Here is a 19,018-nt window from a genome sequence, read left to right on the forward strand (position 1 = left end):
AAGCGTAAATAAAATAGTATCTCATTTTCAAGTTAATTATATTATTGCTCTGAAATTGGTGACGCTGCATCAACGCGCTAAAATAATTTATCCGCTATCGCGCGAGGTAATCGATAAAGAGTTGGCTACAAAAAAAAAAAAAAAAAACCGACAAAATACTCGGCCTGCGACATACAGCGAACTAACAGCGCGTCGCGTAGTAAAATTATTTGGCGCAATTCGCCGCGCACTCGCTGTACCGTGTAGACAGCTGTTCGTCCAATAAATGTGACATGCGCGAAACGATTACGGAAGCGACAAGTGATAACAGTGAATACACGTTACCGGGTGTTTACGTAAAATTGCAAGCTGCGAATAACAATATGCGCCGATAAATAAAATTTTATGCAGAACGTGTCGCACATGTGTCGCCGATGATAACGTATTGACAAAGTTGCGCGATTATAAGTATGTATATAAAGATACGAAGATGGGAAGAAGAAGTAGCGTGTATATGTTTTGCGAGAAATAATTATTGATATGATCCGTCTGTTTAATAGTAAATGAAAAACGAAGCTTCCTCTATGAGGAAGCAAAAATTAATGAATTGTGCGATATAAGAGAATTCGTTAATTATTTATCAAATGACGCGCGAATTGTCATTTGTCGAATAATATAATGATGCCTTCGGAATAATTTCAATTTGCAGAAAATTCCGTGTCGTACGATTTGATATACGGAACATTCAATCGGCGTCTGGTTCCGAAAGAACGTAATATGAAACGTCCTTTTTCCGACGAAAAGTAGAATGGGTTTTCAATTTTGCTACCGCTGCAAGCGGAGCGCGGAAGCTTGTCCCGGTTGTAAATTAAAATCAAATAGAAACCAAATTACACGCCGCGGCAAGAGGCACGTAATTTATCGCGGAGAAAGATGCCACGTCGACGCAACGCATTGAAATGTTTACTAACGAAAGATCGTATTTTGTTACAATTAATTTATAAAAGCACAATGAAAATTGATAAAACTGAAATAATCACAAACAGGAAGAATTTCAAAAATAATTGTTATATCAAGCGTGACAATTTCTTAGCCACAGAATAAGAAAATTATATGAACAACAATATATTTTTATTATATTTGTTTGTATTTATTATCTCATTTTATAGATATTTTATTACGATATATTGTTTCTTTATATTTCAAACTTAATTGTGATTTCTTCCAAAAGTTAAAATAATAATGTCGAAAAGATTGTTATATTGGTTATTTCATTTGGATACTATATCGCTAACAATTAACTAACTCAATTAATTAACATAAATCACATATTTTTGTAAACTCACTTATCTGTTTTAAATCGTGCGAAATTTTAAAAGAAGAAACAAGTGCAAATACATTTTGTCAGAAAAACTCAGAGTAAAACCTCAAGTAAAAGAACAGATCACAGAATCTTGCATTTTTAATTTCATATGTCCTGCACTTGAACAATATTTTACAACAAAAATCTCTCTATAAAGACATATCGCGAAAAGAAAGAAGTTGGTCCAATCGAAATTTGGCGGATAAAATATATCATTTGTCGCAAGAAAGAAAACTGTTCGAGGAATACGGCTGTTGTACGCAATAATCTGTACATTGTAGTTTGCAGGAACAGATTAATGCCCAAGCAATGTTTGAAACTTTGATGACGCGATGCTTTTTCCCTCCCATATCACAAGCACGCAAAGTTCGCGGATCGGACTGACTAGGAAGGGGATCCCGCAAACGCGGGCTTGTTAATTGTTGATCGTCTCGGCCACGTAATGTCGCGCGTGGGCGCGTGTACGATACGCGAGACCACATCGCTTTATCCGCGCCCGAAGAGTACAAGCGCACGAATGCATTACCGTGATTGCGACGCTAATTCACTAAATGCGTCGCTTCCACGCTCGCATGCCGCATCACCGCTTTCGGTGTATGCCATTCAGGATTATATACATTAACGCGAGAGACGCGGTCGCTCTTCTCGCAGCGCCGCTGGATACGTCCAGTCGATTAATTATCCCGAAGAATCTCCTTCGTTTGCTCGGTCTGTTTGCGCGTCTAGTCGCGTTCTTGTTATTCATATTTAGAGTGGCACGGTCGCAAATATTATGATTGCATTTTGCTTCTGGTCTTTATAATACATGTATATAAAATAATTATAAGTTTCCTTCCAACTCTTGGATAAATAGATTCGACAATAATAATACGTTGAAATAAGTAGCGATGATGATTAAATAATGATGTTGATAATTTTGATGTATCTTATTTTATTTTCGGTTTTCCTTTTCTTATGAAAAATGTTAAGAAGAGAATATTAAAGATAAACAATAATTCTCAAATCTCCTATACCATATATACGTTATGATTACATAGGTTGTAGCAAACAGTTTTGCATTAGTAAAAGATAAATTATTCATTTATCAAAGAACGAATTAAATTGTATTTTTTCAAGCTCGATCTCTGTATACACGATCCTAACAAATCAAACATCGCGCAGCGACAGTAAACATTACCAATAAGGATAATTATTACTTTTCGCTTTATGAAAAAAATTTTCATATTTTAACATATTATTTTTTTTTACTCTTTTAGTATTAAAAATATTGCCATAAAATAATATTTGGCAAAAACTTTGCCTGTATGTAAAACATTAATCTATAATAATACATAGAAATATGTCAGAGAGATCATTTTTGTATTAATCTCATATTTTTTACAGAAAATTTTCTTCCGATTATAATAAAAATCTAGTATAATCTTTTACGCATATTTCTTTTATCTTTCGTTTTGTATTCTCTTATTGTGAAAAAAAGTAATTACGCCAAGTAATAAAGAGTAATATTTTAGATTTTATTTTTACCCCGTTTGAGAGATTTACCATATGTATCTATAATATTATAGATATATATTGAAAAGGATATACAAATATAAAAAAGATAATATTATTAATAATAAATATTAATAATTAAATCATGTAAATAATTAAACCGGATATTAATGTATGTCGGTATAAATATTTTTGGATAAATAAAAAACAGATATTATTTCTAATTTTTTAAATAATTTATTTTTCACATAGATTCTATAGATATAATTTGCGCAAATTAATTTATCAAATGTGAGCACGCAACTCTTGCAACAAGCAACACAATTTTTGCATTAATTTCCGTATATTTTATGCAAGAGCGACATTACGAGATTTTTACACAATTTCGCAATGCTCTATTTTTAACCGATGGGGTCACGATTGTGGACTTTTGCGAATCGATCGCGCAAACAGAGAGGCGTGCATGGGTGCTTGTGAAAACTCGGCAAAAGGACAAGCGGATTGAAAAAATGTTTATCGCTCGACGAGCTCGATGAACGTAATTAAACCGCTGTCAAAGACTGAAAACGAAGCGCGGGTAGCACGATGGCGCACTATAATGACGATGAGGGGCTATAAGTTAATCACCATTAACTCGAAACTCGATCCCACTACGCTACCTATGCTGCGAATTTCTGGTTAAAACGTGTCGCACGAATCACACATAATCAATTGCGACACAATAATTCGATAAATAACTACGATGAGCGATATGTGTTAATGAACGTAAAGATTCTATGAGAAATTTCAATTGTTTTTAATTGACTATTGTAGATTCTGTTTGTTTCATTATTTTCATGATTCTTTAAAACATTCCGATTTCAATTACACTTGTGTGTATGTTAAAAACTGTTTTTGTTAAATCTAGATGCACGGCTGATCAATGTTTCAAAGATAAAATTTTTATTAAGCTCAAATCGTTCCGCCTCATGCTTATGTTAATTATAAATAAATTTAATTTCGAACTGTACGGCTATTAGAGTAAAATGAAAAAATACAATTAAAGCTAATAATTACAAAAGACCGCTTTTTAAAATTATCTTTCATCTCAAATATGTATTATATGTCTTATAAAAAAAGTAAAATTTGTAAGCTGTTACATATCTGAAGGATATGTCATAATGATTTTCTTTTCAGCATATCCAAATATATATATATAATTTAATTAGACTAAAAATGTGTATGTAAATGTACGTACATCTGAAGATTTAACGGAAATAGAAAGGACAATAATACGAAATATATAGGCGGTCAATAATAACGTTAACCTGATTTACATACATCGAGAGAATGCGCTAGAAAATAATTCGTCGTTCCGCTTCATTCAATTGCCGTTCAATTTTATAGACGAGCTACAAAAAATTTCATATTGTAACGTCATTCTCCATTTCCCAAGATTATCTCGATTTATTAAAGAGAAGAGTAAAAGTAGAAAATTATAGAAAAAAAATTAATTATTCTTCTAGTTGTCGGACACGCAATATAATTATCTGCAATTTTGCTTTGCAAAATATATTCGTTAATACTAAAATGGCACAAGTTATTATACAATATATCGAGTTACGTGGATCGATTATTCTGATTATATAGCTTCGAAACGTATAGAAATACGGGAACGTTTAGATTTAACGCATAACTTAATTGCAAAGGAGCAGGCATGCGGCACAATATTCGGCAGTCTAATTATCGGAAGACGGGCGATACGCGCTGGCAAGAGGACTGACAAAACGATCGTTTCTCAAAAGACGGTTCCACGGTTGCGTCGCCATAACGAGGCGAGTTTCGCAGACGACGACGCTGCGTTTTCGTGCTCCGGCCCCTTTAATGGATATATGCATAACTGTGAAACCGCAAATGCTTCAATTATGAAACAATGAAATAGTTAGGGGCGCCGGAGTTCGCCACCCACTTTCCCCCTCTCGCCCCTTTCAACCCCGCAGCTCCTACGATTGCGCCGTGTTCGTGCCAACTGACGCCAACTTCTCGCGCGCTAACTTGGTACCGTTGTTTCGTCGAGTTAACCAGCTAACTCTATAGTAATCCACTCCGCCGTTTTCCACCCTCTCTTCGCGCGCACCCTATTTACGCCACCCCTTTCCCATCGGCTTTTCTAATCTTCGACGCGTCCAAATTAATCTCTCGCTATACATCTACGGTCAAATATGCAAATTCCAGTATTATGCTTGAGCGTGATTTTTCTTGGAAAATGCGTCAAAATAACATCAAGATTCTCAATTAAATAAATAATGATGTAGAAGTTATGATCTTAATAGTAAGTGCGACGCGAATATGCGTGTACCGCGTGCCATTAAATTCTCTTAATAAAAGATTTTTCTTAATAGAATATAATTTGTGAGAGAGTTTTCTCAAAATTTATTATGATATATTTTCAACTTATTAAAACTTGTAAATGTCGAGATTCCTGGCAATTCAAATTAATAAAGTATACTTTCTTATATATATATATATATATATATATATATGAGATATATCAAAATGTAAGAGAAATCGTGAGAGAATTTTCATATGTTTATATTTTCTATTCGGTATTTAATTTCTTAACACACTTTGAAAATATTTATGATATATGTAATTAGAGAGAAATAATCTGGAATATAGCAACATGCAGTTGAATAACCGGCACAAGCGTAACACCGGTCTAAAAAAATGTCTTAGATAATTTAACGGGTGCGCATTTCTAGAAAAATGATATACTAACGTTGATTTTAATAGATGATATGTATGATTACTCCTTAATTCCTTTCTCGGATATTAAGTGATGATATATAATATGTATGTAAAACTGACGCATCATTCAGTGCGCGCGCGCATATTTCTGCATACTTCTGTAATTATTTGTACATTTTATATAACGTAAATTCTGTATGATAGAATAAAAAGAGTATTGACAATTTTTTTTTAATAATTTATATTATATTTAAAAAAAAGTATAGCTCGATATGTCGAGTTGAAACATTAATCAATTTTTAAAATTTTGATTAAAAGAAGTGCACTCTCCAAATTGTTCAAAGAATCTATTGTAATTAAGATCGAATATTTCCAATCGCCCTATATATTAATCGCAATATCCCCGATAATTAATCGACCATCTATTATAATTTTCATATTATAGGCATCATTAATCAGCTGCTGCATTCTTTATCGCGCGCATAATGTCTACGCAATCGCGATAATTATTGAGCAAGCCTCGATATATATACATATATAATCATTCGCTTTTAAGCGAACAATCGCTTCCATATTTCAAAGTAACGTGAGAGAAGAAAAGAAAAAGGAAAAGGAAAAGGCATCAGTGCCGTATATACATCTACATAATAGTATCGAGTGGTATGGCTTAGGTGATAATCTACAGAGCCGCACAATCCGCCCATATAGTCGCGATAAGGCACCCCTATGCATGCGGCAAGCTGCATGCCGCAAACGCCCCCTTTTAACGGTAAACATCCTTCGCAGGTTGATAGTTTACGCTCGCACATTGCACGCTGTACGATCAGCTCGGTTCATTTATCGCGCGTTATTTATCAGCGCAACGCCTCACGTTTCTTCTCAACTTCTAGCGCGATCGCGAAGTCAAAGTATAATTTACTTGCAAGAATAAAGATATCGGTCTTGTTTGATAATTTCGTAATAATCCATATTTGCAACATATTAAACTTTAGCGACTTATTAATAATAAATTTCAAAATATGTTATAAATATTATATTACATTATAATATGCGTAATAAAATCACCGTGCACGATAAATCGTTTAATGCCGTTGCGGCGATAAACGATTAATTGCGTATAAATATTAAATATTAAAGTATAATAAATAACAAATAATGAATAAAAATTAAGTAATAAATAATAAATTACTCGTTTTATGGGTACTCCGCCATTGCCCGACATTTTCCAAGCATTTTTCTTCTCTCTTTAGTCGTCCTTCGTTGCTCTTTCGTAGCGCTCACTCGCGGAAGCACGAATAATTATGATCACGCGCGCAATAATCAATAGAATCTAACGTATGACATTTTTTACACGGCACTTCTAACGTTAATCACTCGCGACTTTATCTCATTGCGATCAGATCACAACGCGGAAATTGAATATGACGCGCGATTCGCCTAATATTTTTAAATGTTATTCATCATTTACTAATGTTATCCCGCTATTATTAACAAATAATATATGCTTGTACTTTGCAACAATTTAATATAAGCGAATAAGATATAAGATAAATTAAGATTAGATATTCGCGATATCAGATATTCTATGGTAAAATTGGTTAGAATTATTACTGGCTAGTATTATTTTGATCAAATAATTGTCATCTTTATATTTACATCTACGATTTATTATATTGCACGTTTTAAATATCATGTAACGAATAGCGATCGCCAACGTGTACGAATCATTAATTAGAAGAATTACTAACCGTAATCGAGCTTTCTTTATTGATAATAATTGCTGATTATAATAATTGTAACCAACGTTGCGCCAGCGCCGGCGCCGACCGTACTTGGAGAGATACTACGAGACACTGTGTGTCTTACGACTCGTAGACAGCGTTATAAACAAAGCCGAATAAGAGTGCCGAATTATGCGATGTTATTGCGCGCTGTTATTTACATCCCGTCACCTTGTTGTCATTCGCGCGGCGAGACTCAAGCGAAGTAGACAGGCACGCGAGACGCTCCGTGTGTTATATTATACCGTCCGTAATATTTCTCGAAGTAGGATCATTACAATTACTACAATTATTACAGCGATTATCGATTCGTGTAATAAATTAATTACCGTAATTTCGCAGTTCGTGAACTCGAAGCGATCGCTATATGTCAAAAAAAGATACTTTACGCGATATATTCGTTTAAAATAGGAAACGAAGGACGCGCGATAGATAGCGCAATCATAAATTCATCGCAATATTTAACGAGCGATGATCAAAGTCTGTCATGCGAATGCGTGTGCGAGTCTATCGTACTAGTCAGCGTATTATATGGCAAGTTCGCGTATATTAATTTTTTATTTTAACAGCACAGTTTCCTTGTTATGTTTGTCGCGATATGATAAAGTCGTACATGATTAATCTAAAGAGTGCCGTCATATTCTCTCTCTCTCTCTCTCTCTCTCTCTCTCTCTCTCTCTCTCTCTCTCTCTCTCTGTGCTGTCATATTTTAATTAGTGCGTGCGCCATCTTAATTTTTCATATTTTTGAGTGAATACTATGAAGAAGCAGCAAAAAATAAACAAGAGAGAGAAAAGAAGAGATGTAAAAGAAACATCGAGCAATAGCCGAACACAATGTAAGTAAAGTAATTTATTCTTCATTTATTACTTATTAATTGTTTATTGCCGCAACATTGGCATGGCTATTTCCATTACGCGTATCATTATATGTATAATGTGTGATGTATAAAAAATATTCAATTTTACTATTTCAATATACATATACCAAGAAAAATAAGTTGTTAATAGTATTCGTAGTGTTGTTAAAAAGTTGTACTCACACACACACACACACACACACACACACACACACACACACACACACACACACACACATATACATACATACATACAATGAGAAAAAAAGTTGTTAATTTGATTACATGCATTTAGTTGATTATCATTTCTTTAATTAAAATATTTAAGTATTTAAATTAAATACGATGTATGTATAATATATGGATATATGTATCAATATTTAATATATGTATATAGATATGCGTATAATACTTTCAATATACTACAAAATCGGTAATTATAATAAAATTATAATATAAAAAATAATTAAATTTTCTCAAATTAGAGTTATCAAATTATATTAAAATTTACATAAATTTTTATTGCGCGCAATAATTATTTCTTAAAATATTAATATATTTTTAATTATTCTCTAAATATTAATTATTTTGTATTCAAGATTGATAATTTTTTTTTTAAATTACTTTATAAAAAAATTGATTAATATTTAATATTTAAAGACTTGGAACTCCAACAAGAATATTATCATCGTCGATCGAATCGATTATCTTTTTCAATATAACAGACGGAATATAAACAAGTTTATAGATAAAAAAATGGCAAGTATAAAAACATATGCGTACACGTTAATCTTCCGGGAAGTAATGTGTAAATATAGTGTACACATATCGGGAAAAATAAGCGGGTATCATCCTCACATGTAACAGATCGCATGCGATACTTTACACGGATACGAAGAAACGTAATCCTTACTCTCGAGCGCAGACTCATCATTTATTTCTACGATCATAAAGTTATCGTATGATACATAATTTGTTCTAACCTCAGGCTAAGGCACGATATTTCAACTACAATATTTCAACGAAGAGGCGGCCTGTAAACAAACACCGTATAGATTTGTCTCTCTCGCGATATCCGATTTTACAGCTGATATAAGCGTCGTAAGATTTCCGTTCTACCTCGCTTCGTATTTCGGTTTATGCTTACCTCGGACAGACTATATATGATTATGCTTTTTTAACTCTTAGAAGCTCGAGAAACGAGTAAAAATAATTCATCAATAAATAACAGATTATAAGATGCGTCTTTTGACAGTTCTTGAGCTATGTAAGAGCAAAATATATATAAATATAAAAATAAATAGCGAATAATTACATTAATCACATGTATACACACACATACCTTCAAATTTCTAAATATATGTACAACGATTTTTGTCCAAATATTTATCGCTAAAATACATTTAACAAATAGAAGCGTAGGGTCTTTCGTGAGTAAGATGCAAACGAGCAATTCCAAAGCGGATTGCACGGGTCACGCTGAATCGAATTATAAACGTCACGACCTAATTACATCTTTCGTGCCGTCATGCATATGTAGTAAATGCGACGCGGCAAAAACGAAAACACTACGTACGAGAATACAACTCCACGTTGAAATTACGTTTCTCGCAACATCGTCGACAAAACGTTACATAAATATGCTTCACGTAATCTAACTCGTGGCGAATAGACCAACATAGGTCAGTTTTCGCGCATCAAGTGTGCAGTTTCTCGATTCTTCGAGTCATGATGCTGTCAAGTTATACTATTTGTACTATTACCATATTATTGTACTGTTATCATGTTATTATTATTATTATTATTATTATTATTATTATTATTGCCCTTATACACCGTATATATATCGATACGTTATTATTACGATATAACAAAGAAAAAGAGAGAGAGAGAGAGAGAGAGAGAATTTGCCTTGCTCGAGAATGAACTATTTTACATTTAATCTTTTTTTTTATAATAAAATGTAAAGCGAATTAGAACAAAAAAAATCCATTATTCTTAAAGAATTATAAAAATTTGACAAATTTTTCAGTTTTTTAGATAGTTTTGGTTTTAATTTTGATTGACAAAATGTATTTATGTTCTGTTCAAAAGCAAAATAATTTTAAATCAATATCAGATATTATGATACGTTAAATATCATAACATTTGATATTGATTTAAAATTATTTTGCTTTCCAACGACCAAAACGTAAACACATTTTGTCAATCAAAATTGAAACTATCTAAAAGACTGTCTAAGCTAAAAGCTATCTAAAGGCTATCTAAAATCTAAAGCTAAAAGCTATCTAAAAAACTGAAAAATTTAATGCTTAAACAAAAAATATATGATTATTTATTAGTAACATTATTAATTATTTTTGTAATTATAGATCTTTCCATATACTTTTTATATTGCACTTGACAATTGAATCATATGAATCATATTAGCATTTTTGCATTTCATAATGCACGTATTTTATTTTTACGGACAAAAACGGCGTCGCAACGGAAATAAATATCATGTTTTTCAATAATGTTACGAGAATAATCTTTCAGCGTCGATTATTGTTTTATCGATTATCATAAACGTAAGTAACTTTTTTGCCTTTCTAATGTCTCTCGATTGAATCAAATATTAGCATTCTTGCATTTATAATGCACATATTTTATTTTTACGGACAAAAACGGAAGTATGTATCTTGTTTTTCAAGAATGTTGCGATGATAATCTTTGGCCGTTTAGTATCGCTCTATTGATTCACATAAACGTGAGTAATTTTTTTGCCTTTCTGGTATCTCTCGAATTGAGCGACCAAACGGGAGCGCTCTCGTATTAACGATCCCGAATCTTAAACGGAAGCTGAGAGATATACGAACCTGTAACCGGCGAGCGCGGTATCGCGAAAATGTAAATTGAAGCGACGAACTGCGTGCCGACAGCCCCTGGTCATAATTCTCTTTGGACATCTTCATCGGCGCACCGGGTGTATTCGCAGCGGTAATTATGTCAGTTGGTTGCGTTAGCTCTAGTAGACTCGCGATCGATACTCCACCGGCTATGATTTACCGCTTTAAAGGTGTATCGGTGACTCGTAACTGCGGATTACATAAGCCGCGGGCTAACGTCGGTCTGATTAACACTATTATTCGCGCTTACTTTCCTGCATCTCGTTACTCGAAACGTAGTGTAGCTGAATACTAGTTTGTATCGAGAACTCCCGACGGTAAATAATTTTAGCGCGTGAAGATATAGAGATAAATGCCAGAGAAATATACGGATTTCGAATTGTCACTTTACGTAAACCCCACGAGAGACGCTGCCAATAATATATGTCAAAATATCACTTGTCTAACAATAAGAATATAACATAGATTCAAACTTTTGTACAGTTATATTTTGCAAAGTTATTTAATATGTATTTCTACGTAAATTGGCAAAAAGATTTAATTTAAAATTAATTTGACATTTCTGACAACTTATCCAAACCGTAATCATAAATTTCAGACAAACATAACTATAATTTTATAGAAATCCAGCCACAAACTTTATTATGCTACATATAAAAAATAATAACACTATAAAACACAATAGTATACATTTTTTTGTATAAGGGATTTTTTTTCAAGATCGTAACGTTTAAATTTAAAAAATACCAAAATCCAGTTCTGCGAAATATTTTTGAATGATAAAATACATTTTGAAAAAGCAAAAAATAATATTTTGGAAGCAAAAACTACACAGTCGCATACATCTTAAAGTCTTATTTTATCATATATAATGATTACACATAGAGCACGGTAAGCAAATTCTTGTCGCGAGAATATTTCTTCCGTTCGATTATTATTTTAGCACGAACTCAACGCGAACGCGCGCGACAGAATTCTCACGTTTCTTCCTCTCGACCTTATCTGTTAAACAGAGCGGGGGCACAGTTGAAGATTCTTTGTCGCCGGCGAAGAAAAGACGCGAGTGCTTTCCGGTTTTATCGGCGACCTTTTGAGCCACCGTGTGTACCTACCTACCTACCTACCTACCTACCTACCTACCTACCTACCTACCTACCTACCTACCTATCTACCTATCTACGTTTTTCGTAACGCGCAAACCCCTTTACGGACTTATTGTCGACGAAACGGCGCGGCGCTCCGGATCGAAAAACAAACAAGCTCAATGGTGGCGGTAGGCGGCGGCGACGACTGGCCATGTGCACAAATAAACTCTCGTCTCGACATTTGCACATGACGATGTTGCGTAATATAATATAAAGTCTAACTCTCTTACCGAGTTTATTGCCTCTAGTGCAACTCCCTATCAGTTTCCTCCCGATGTATAAGAAAACAATCAGCCAGACGTTGATCCGCGCACGACCTACTTCAGCTTCTTAGAAGATGGAGAGTTTTTTATTCCCGCGTATTATGAATACCGGATATTGGATCGTTCTTTACGTTGGATCGAGATGTGCAAGCTACATTGCATTCTTAAGAGCATCGCGTCGGAGCACAGTTACGTGCAAAATCAATTAAAAATTTACACTTTTTTTATATATATTTAAATCTGACAATTTGCAGAATTAAAGTCCTATAAATGCGTATAATTAATATGTGTCGAAATAGTTTCTTTATACAATTTTTATAATATCTTAACATCACGATAAAATCTTATTTCTAATTTTTCTTTAAAATGATCATTACGCGAAATGTCTTTTCATTACGCGAAACGATCTTTTCTCTCAATATCAATAGACGTTGAATTTTAATCACAGTGCAAATAATGAATACCCAACACCAACCGTTCTCACGTACTTTTGCAACGACAGCTTGGCGTATTTATGGCTTGCGGGCATTGGAGAGAACTCGGGGTGCGTAATATTCAAAACTCCCTCTGCAATGTCGCCGCGCTGGGAAATGTTTTCCATTTCGGACGCGACGTAATGACGACACACTTGATACACTGTCGCGAGGAAACGGGAAATCGTACTGTCGCGCGAACAATGGCAGCGTAATTCTACGCGTGTCAGTGGAGATTCACGCGCCCGCGCGATCTCGCCGAGGTAGAGAGGCCGTATAAAAATTTAGCGCCCGCACCGCGAAAGAATCGCAGCCGCGAATACGTCGACGTGATACACGTCCAAGTGAGTTCCTTCTCAGCCGGACATTTAGGTAGCTGTCATAAATTCTGGATTTTGACATTCTCGCGGAAAGAGCCCGGTAACGGATCCGGGCTCTCACGGCGGAACTCGCGGTTGGCCCAAGTTTTTCAAGCCGCGGCTAGTAAAACTCCACAGGAATGTAGATCCCGAAATGGGTAAGGGGAATAAAACCAGGAGATACAGGAAGGAAACGAAACGGGCCACCGAAACATCGCGGCAGCTCCGATTTAGTTTCTTCGCGGGCACCGAAAGAGGTTAGTAAAAGGGGATGTACTACGTCGCACACTGCAATGTCATTTTAATACGAAAGGTTAAGAGAATTTATTTAAAAAAAGTACTACTGAAAAAAACTTCAAATAATGAAATTTTGTAATATAAATAGACTAATTGATTTTTATATTAGTTTATTAGTATATGAAAGTGTGAGAAGCTTGAAGTAATATATATTATATATACGAATATAATGCTTTATATCTTTTTTCTTTAATAAATTGATCTATATTGTATTATTAGAATTTTTTATTTGAAGAATATTTACAAAAAAATTTACCGACGTTTATTTCCTCGAGCATATATTTAAAATAGTACTTGCCGAGAAAGAACGTTCGTGCAGAAATGGGGCGCATAAAAACATGGTGCTGAAATCTCGCTGGAAAATTCGGACTTCATTGTGGCTCCGAGGACAACGAGCGAGAGAGTCGATTTCGACATGCTCGAATAAATTGCACGGGAAATTCGTTTCTCGCGGAGCAGCAGTTTACCGAGCAAGCGAGCTTAATTTCTCGTCGATCTGCGACATTTCTCGCGCGAATTGCTCGGTTTATAAATCTTTTGCACGATCTACGACGTATCTTTGGTGTTACTAGCACTCGTCGCTTATAAGATATCTCTCGATGATGGAAAAGCGAATGGAAACGATCGCTTCGGGAAGACATGTTTCCAACAACTATTCATCGAGAATCGTAGCGACATGCGTGTCGATATTACAAAGATAGAAAAAGTCATATAATCTCTTGCAAATATCGAGTTTTATTATAACTAGAAAATTATGAGTCGAATAAAAGCATATTTGTTATTTGCAGATTATTTTCTCTCTAATATTAATTTACATCGTAATATCAATGCTGTGATAATTTAAAGCAAACAAGTGGTATAAAATTCCTTAATAATGCTACATTAATCCTAGAATAATCTAGATGCTATTTAAGTCGCTTGACCTAAATTTTTCGAGTGCGTTCGCAGCTCTTTGAGAGGATCAAACAGTCAGAAACCACAAGTCGACAAACTGTAAGCGGAAGAGACTTGTCGGCTTAGTTTACTCATCCACAGTCGGAGTAACCGTACGCAGACCATCTTCCGCGATATATCTAATACAGTCGACGTAAATTGAACCAGAAACGATGAAATGGAAACTTCCATAAGTTATTTTGCACAGCGTTGGTTCTACAGTAATCTTCTCTAATTTAAATCGTAAACTGTTAATTAAATTCATTTGTGAAAAATACTTTGCAGATATATCCACACGATTATAAAAATACCATGCAGTCATAATATGTACCATATTAACCGTATATTGATATACTAAAGCTCTAATCGCGCAAATCTTACTTTGAGCCAAATTAAAAATATGCTACTGTCATATCGTATATATATTTACATCAATTTCTCTATTATTTTCTGCGACAGACAAATATAGCATACGATGAAAAACATTTTTTAATCATAAAACTGTAAAATTAATCACAAAAAGTTACTTTTCTTTATTTTAATATAAATTGCACGAACGTTGATATTGAGACAACGGGAATAGCCTGCACGTCGATCTATGGAATTTTAGAGAAATAAGGCAGGTCTTTGCGGCTGATCCAACAAGCTACTTGGCGAGAGAGACCGCACCGATATTATATATAAACCCTACCAACGGCATTTAGACATTTGCAATTCATATCGCGTCTCATGCATGCGCGATGGAGTGACTGCTGCGACCGCGCTCTATGTCATCGGTCGTGTCCCGTGTAACCGGTCACGGAATGTACATGTAAAGCGCGATCGTCCCCTGAAGAAATGTACCGGTATACCAAACCCTCCGGACAGTTTCATAGAAGTGCATTTATTGCTTCCGGAACACCGAATCCGACCAACTACAACCAAGAGAAGTGGCTGTACATTCTTCACAGCATTTTGAATAATATTGCCAGACAGTTTCTCATTTTTCACGTCGAGTTAATAATATTTCAATATATGGGTTCAAAATGTATCCAAAGAAAAATGCAAATGAGACTTGCAAGGTTACACGTAAATGTAAGTTTGAAACTCAAAAAGCATTAAGAATTTGTAAATGTATAGATTCACAGATTCGAAGAAAATCCAAGAATACAAGACTTTGCACAGTTTTAATATGCGAGAATGCGAATATATTTATCGGTAAATTCATCCGTTTAAAAAAAAATTTACAATTTTCAATTATAGAATAGTTATAAGAAAAAGGGAGAGGAATGATTGTGCGATATCTTGCGTCAATCGTTGAAAATGGAGAATCTGTCGCATCTTAGTATCGATAACATGGAGTAGCTCCGTGAATTTCAATCCAGCCGATATTAGCCAGAGCGCGATCGTGTGTGTCCGGAACCACGGTGTTTCAATTCAGGGCTATGTAAACCAGGAAAAATCAATGCATCGTTGCATTGAAAAGTCACGCCTATCGATGGGTTGTCACAAAGCACGCTACTGGCGGCCGATATTCCATAAAAGCCTGATCATCCGCTTACGGATCGTACCGGCGTGAAAAACCATGCGTCAAAAATATATTTTCGCGGAAGCGACACGACAGTAATACCCGCGACAGAAAATTGAGTGAAGCAGCACTTCGGTAAATAAATTGATATCATATTTGCATTGTCTATAAAGAGGACCGTCGACACAAAATCATTTTTAATTGATTTACTAGCTGGACTCGAGTGGAGATTAATCCTGTAATACATATACGACTACTCATTTAATCTTCGAAAAATTGATAGCGCCTCTTTATCGATTATGCATTTTATAAATTACGGAGGTAAAATAATAATAAATTACATGGAAATAAAAATTATGCTATTTATAAATATCATTAACCGGCTAATTTAAATATTATTATTGAAAATTATACAAAGAAGGCATTTTATTTAATTTTGAATATATGCACTCTTAATAAAATATAATTATAATATTTTTATATACAATACATTTTGAAATAAAATTTAGGACATTCATCGGTCTTATTAACAGTCGGGAGACAAAAGGAGAGTTGTGAGATAAGGCTACTTGTTTGACAGCAGAATCACGAAGCGCAAACAATTTCGTTGACAAGTTCCAGCTATTAGATTCTATCCGAACTCAATTCTTGGGGCGGATGTTTCCACGTGCGCGGAACTGACTGGTGTGTTGGCGCATAACTGTCATTGGCCTGCGTGTCACGTGCGATCACCTCCGTTCGTGCGTGTGCACTTTCCATTCCCACATGCACGAATGGAAATGCGCTTCTCTTCTTTCAATCGCGTAACATCTTTCACAGCATGCCGCGATAACAACGTTGCATTCGCGGCATGCGGAATGTTTCAACATTCCATTCAACATTAGTTTCATTATGTTCGAGAAAAACTCAATGAAAATGAGATTTATCTTTATGCGAAGCATCTTGTGCTCTTCTGTCACAATAATATATTGTATATCAAGGAATAATCGTTTCTCACAAAATTCACTCAATTAAAACTTATTAAAATCATAGAGATTCGTGCATAAATATAAAGAAAACAAACACGCATACCAAGATCATAGGAATTTTTTAAATTTTCAATTCCATGTAGATGATCTATTGAACGGATATATTCCAACAACTTTGAATCGTGTCTGTTAAATTATTGTTGTTTATTTTATCTTGATATAAGTATTTAATACAATATATATGTGGCTTTTTACATGTTTAACAATTTTCGAAGTATTAAACGAGCAAAGAAAATTGAATAAGTCTCTTAAGAATATAACTTTACTTTAAAACAAAATCAAATTAAAAATATTAAATCGCGTTAGTCGTTTGACAAATGCAAAGGCAAAAGATTAGATACGATAAGCGAGGCTAAAATTATGGATGAGCCAGTTTCGTGTTCGATCGAACAGGAAGGACGCGACGTGGAAATGAGAGAGGGTGGGGGGGCGGGCACGACGACTACCCTTCCGCGCGCGACCCTTATCCGCGGCCGCATGCACCCCCCTCCCCCCCCCCCTCCTACATACAGTTAGCGTTAGTGCGCACGCTTCTACAGCTTGTTGCGGATTATGTAGACTCTCGTTGCAACATGTGTTCGCTATATCGCTCCGACGGAGTTACCAACTCTTGACTAAGGCTTCCCTCGTCTCGATGCCTCGTCCCCTGCGCACGAGACAGCACGACGCGTTTACGTACACGCGTAACAGCCCTGCGGCCGTGTACGCACTTGTACAGTGTAAATATTTTATGTAGCTGCGCCGTGAATTAAGCGGCTTAAGTAGATTAAGACCGGGTAAAGAGCGGAATATCCGCCATTGCGCGGTTGCAATCTTAACTCTTGGATGTCGGGTTGCTCGAATATGTTATTACTGGCACTCGATCGAGGGATTATCCGAAATGTCCTCGACGCTGTATCTCGTTTTCTTTTCTTCTTTTTCGTAAAATTCATAATCCACGAAATGGTACAGATATGAATCTAGTTTTCTTCTCGTCGATCCCATATTCAAAATTATTAAGCGACTTAATATTTTTTTATCTTCTATTCACTCTATGAGAATAGAGGATAAAAAAAATGATTTGACAGAATCATATCGTATGCATATTTTATATGAATTAAATTTCTCTTTTTCCCCATTAGATCGCTTAAGAGTTGTAAACTAAAAGAAATTATAGAACGTATAACTTTAGTGACTATTAGCGTATTTCACTCCACGTCGTAAGCTGGCATCTCTTCAACTTTTATGATGCAAGTCGCAAAGTTAAATTTTCTTCTCACGAGTCTAATGCTAACTGAAAACTTAATTCCCACAATTTGTCTGTTTTCTTTTGCTACTACGATTACGTTATAAATCCGTTCCATAAATCGTTAAACGCACCGTAATCAGAGTTAAGTGATCGAATTGCGGATAATTTTAATTTGTTTGAACAGAATTCAGCGATATACGAGCGTATTCTTAACATTGCGCTGTCGCGAAACTACGTTTTTCTCCGATAAAATTCCGAAGAGAGAAGCACCTCTCATGTACCATACACACAATCGATCGATTTTTCGTCCGTTTAATCTCGCAGAATGTCGCTTTCGTTGAACCGTCGACATCGTCGAACGGATGAGGGACGATATCTCGTAACGAACCAGGCGGCTTTCCGTTTGTTTGCCCTGAAAACGGTAATGGCGAGATCTGCTTCTCCGTGTCCCAGAAACTGAGCGCCTGAAGAATTGACGGTCTGACGGTCGCCAAAGTAAACTCGATGCCCGCGAATTTATCTCGAACAGTGGTAGCGTATCCCGAAGGACGCGGCGTGCGATGGAAAGGATGCGAGTTTCCAGAGCACGTCGTTGCGCCCGAAAAGTTTCCGTTCTTACTGTCGAGAATTCCCTTTTCTCCTTTAACCGTGCATCCGCCTGACCGCAATAGTAAATACTTTGCGGAAATGCCTTCCA

At 35.3% G+C, this 19,018-nt stretch overlaps 1 protein-coding gene across 15 annotated transcripts in view; it reads right to left on the reverse strand.

Annotated features, from left to right (window-relative positions):
- LOC138941526 (CUGBP Elav-like family member 1) overlaps positions 1 to 19,018 on the reverse strand; it is a 495,676-nt gene that overhangs the window by 320,370 nt on the left and 156,288 nt on the right. For 2 of the 15 annotated variants that reach the window (XM_070311299.1, XM_070311294.1), the window contains exon 1: positions 6,750 to 6,950. The exons of the other annotated variants lie outside the window; for them this stretch is intronic. The gene's annotated coding sequence lies outside the window, so the exon portion shown is untranslated. Of the gene's footprint in view, positions 1 to 6,749; positions 6,951 to 19,018 lie in introns of those variants that run through there. 15 annotated transcript variants of the gene reach the window in all.

Source organism: Polyergus mexicanus, unplaced genomic scaffold (genome assembly GCF_030449975.1).
Source record: "Polyergus mexicanus isolate NDT 795.1 unplaced genomic scaffold, iyPolMexi1.0 SCAF_19, whole genome shotgun sequence".
Classification (NCBI taxonomy): domain Eukaryota; kingdom Metazoa; phylum Arthropoda; class Insecta; order Hymenoptera; family Formicidae; genus Polyergus; species Polyergus mexicanus.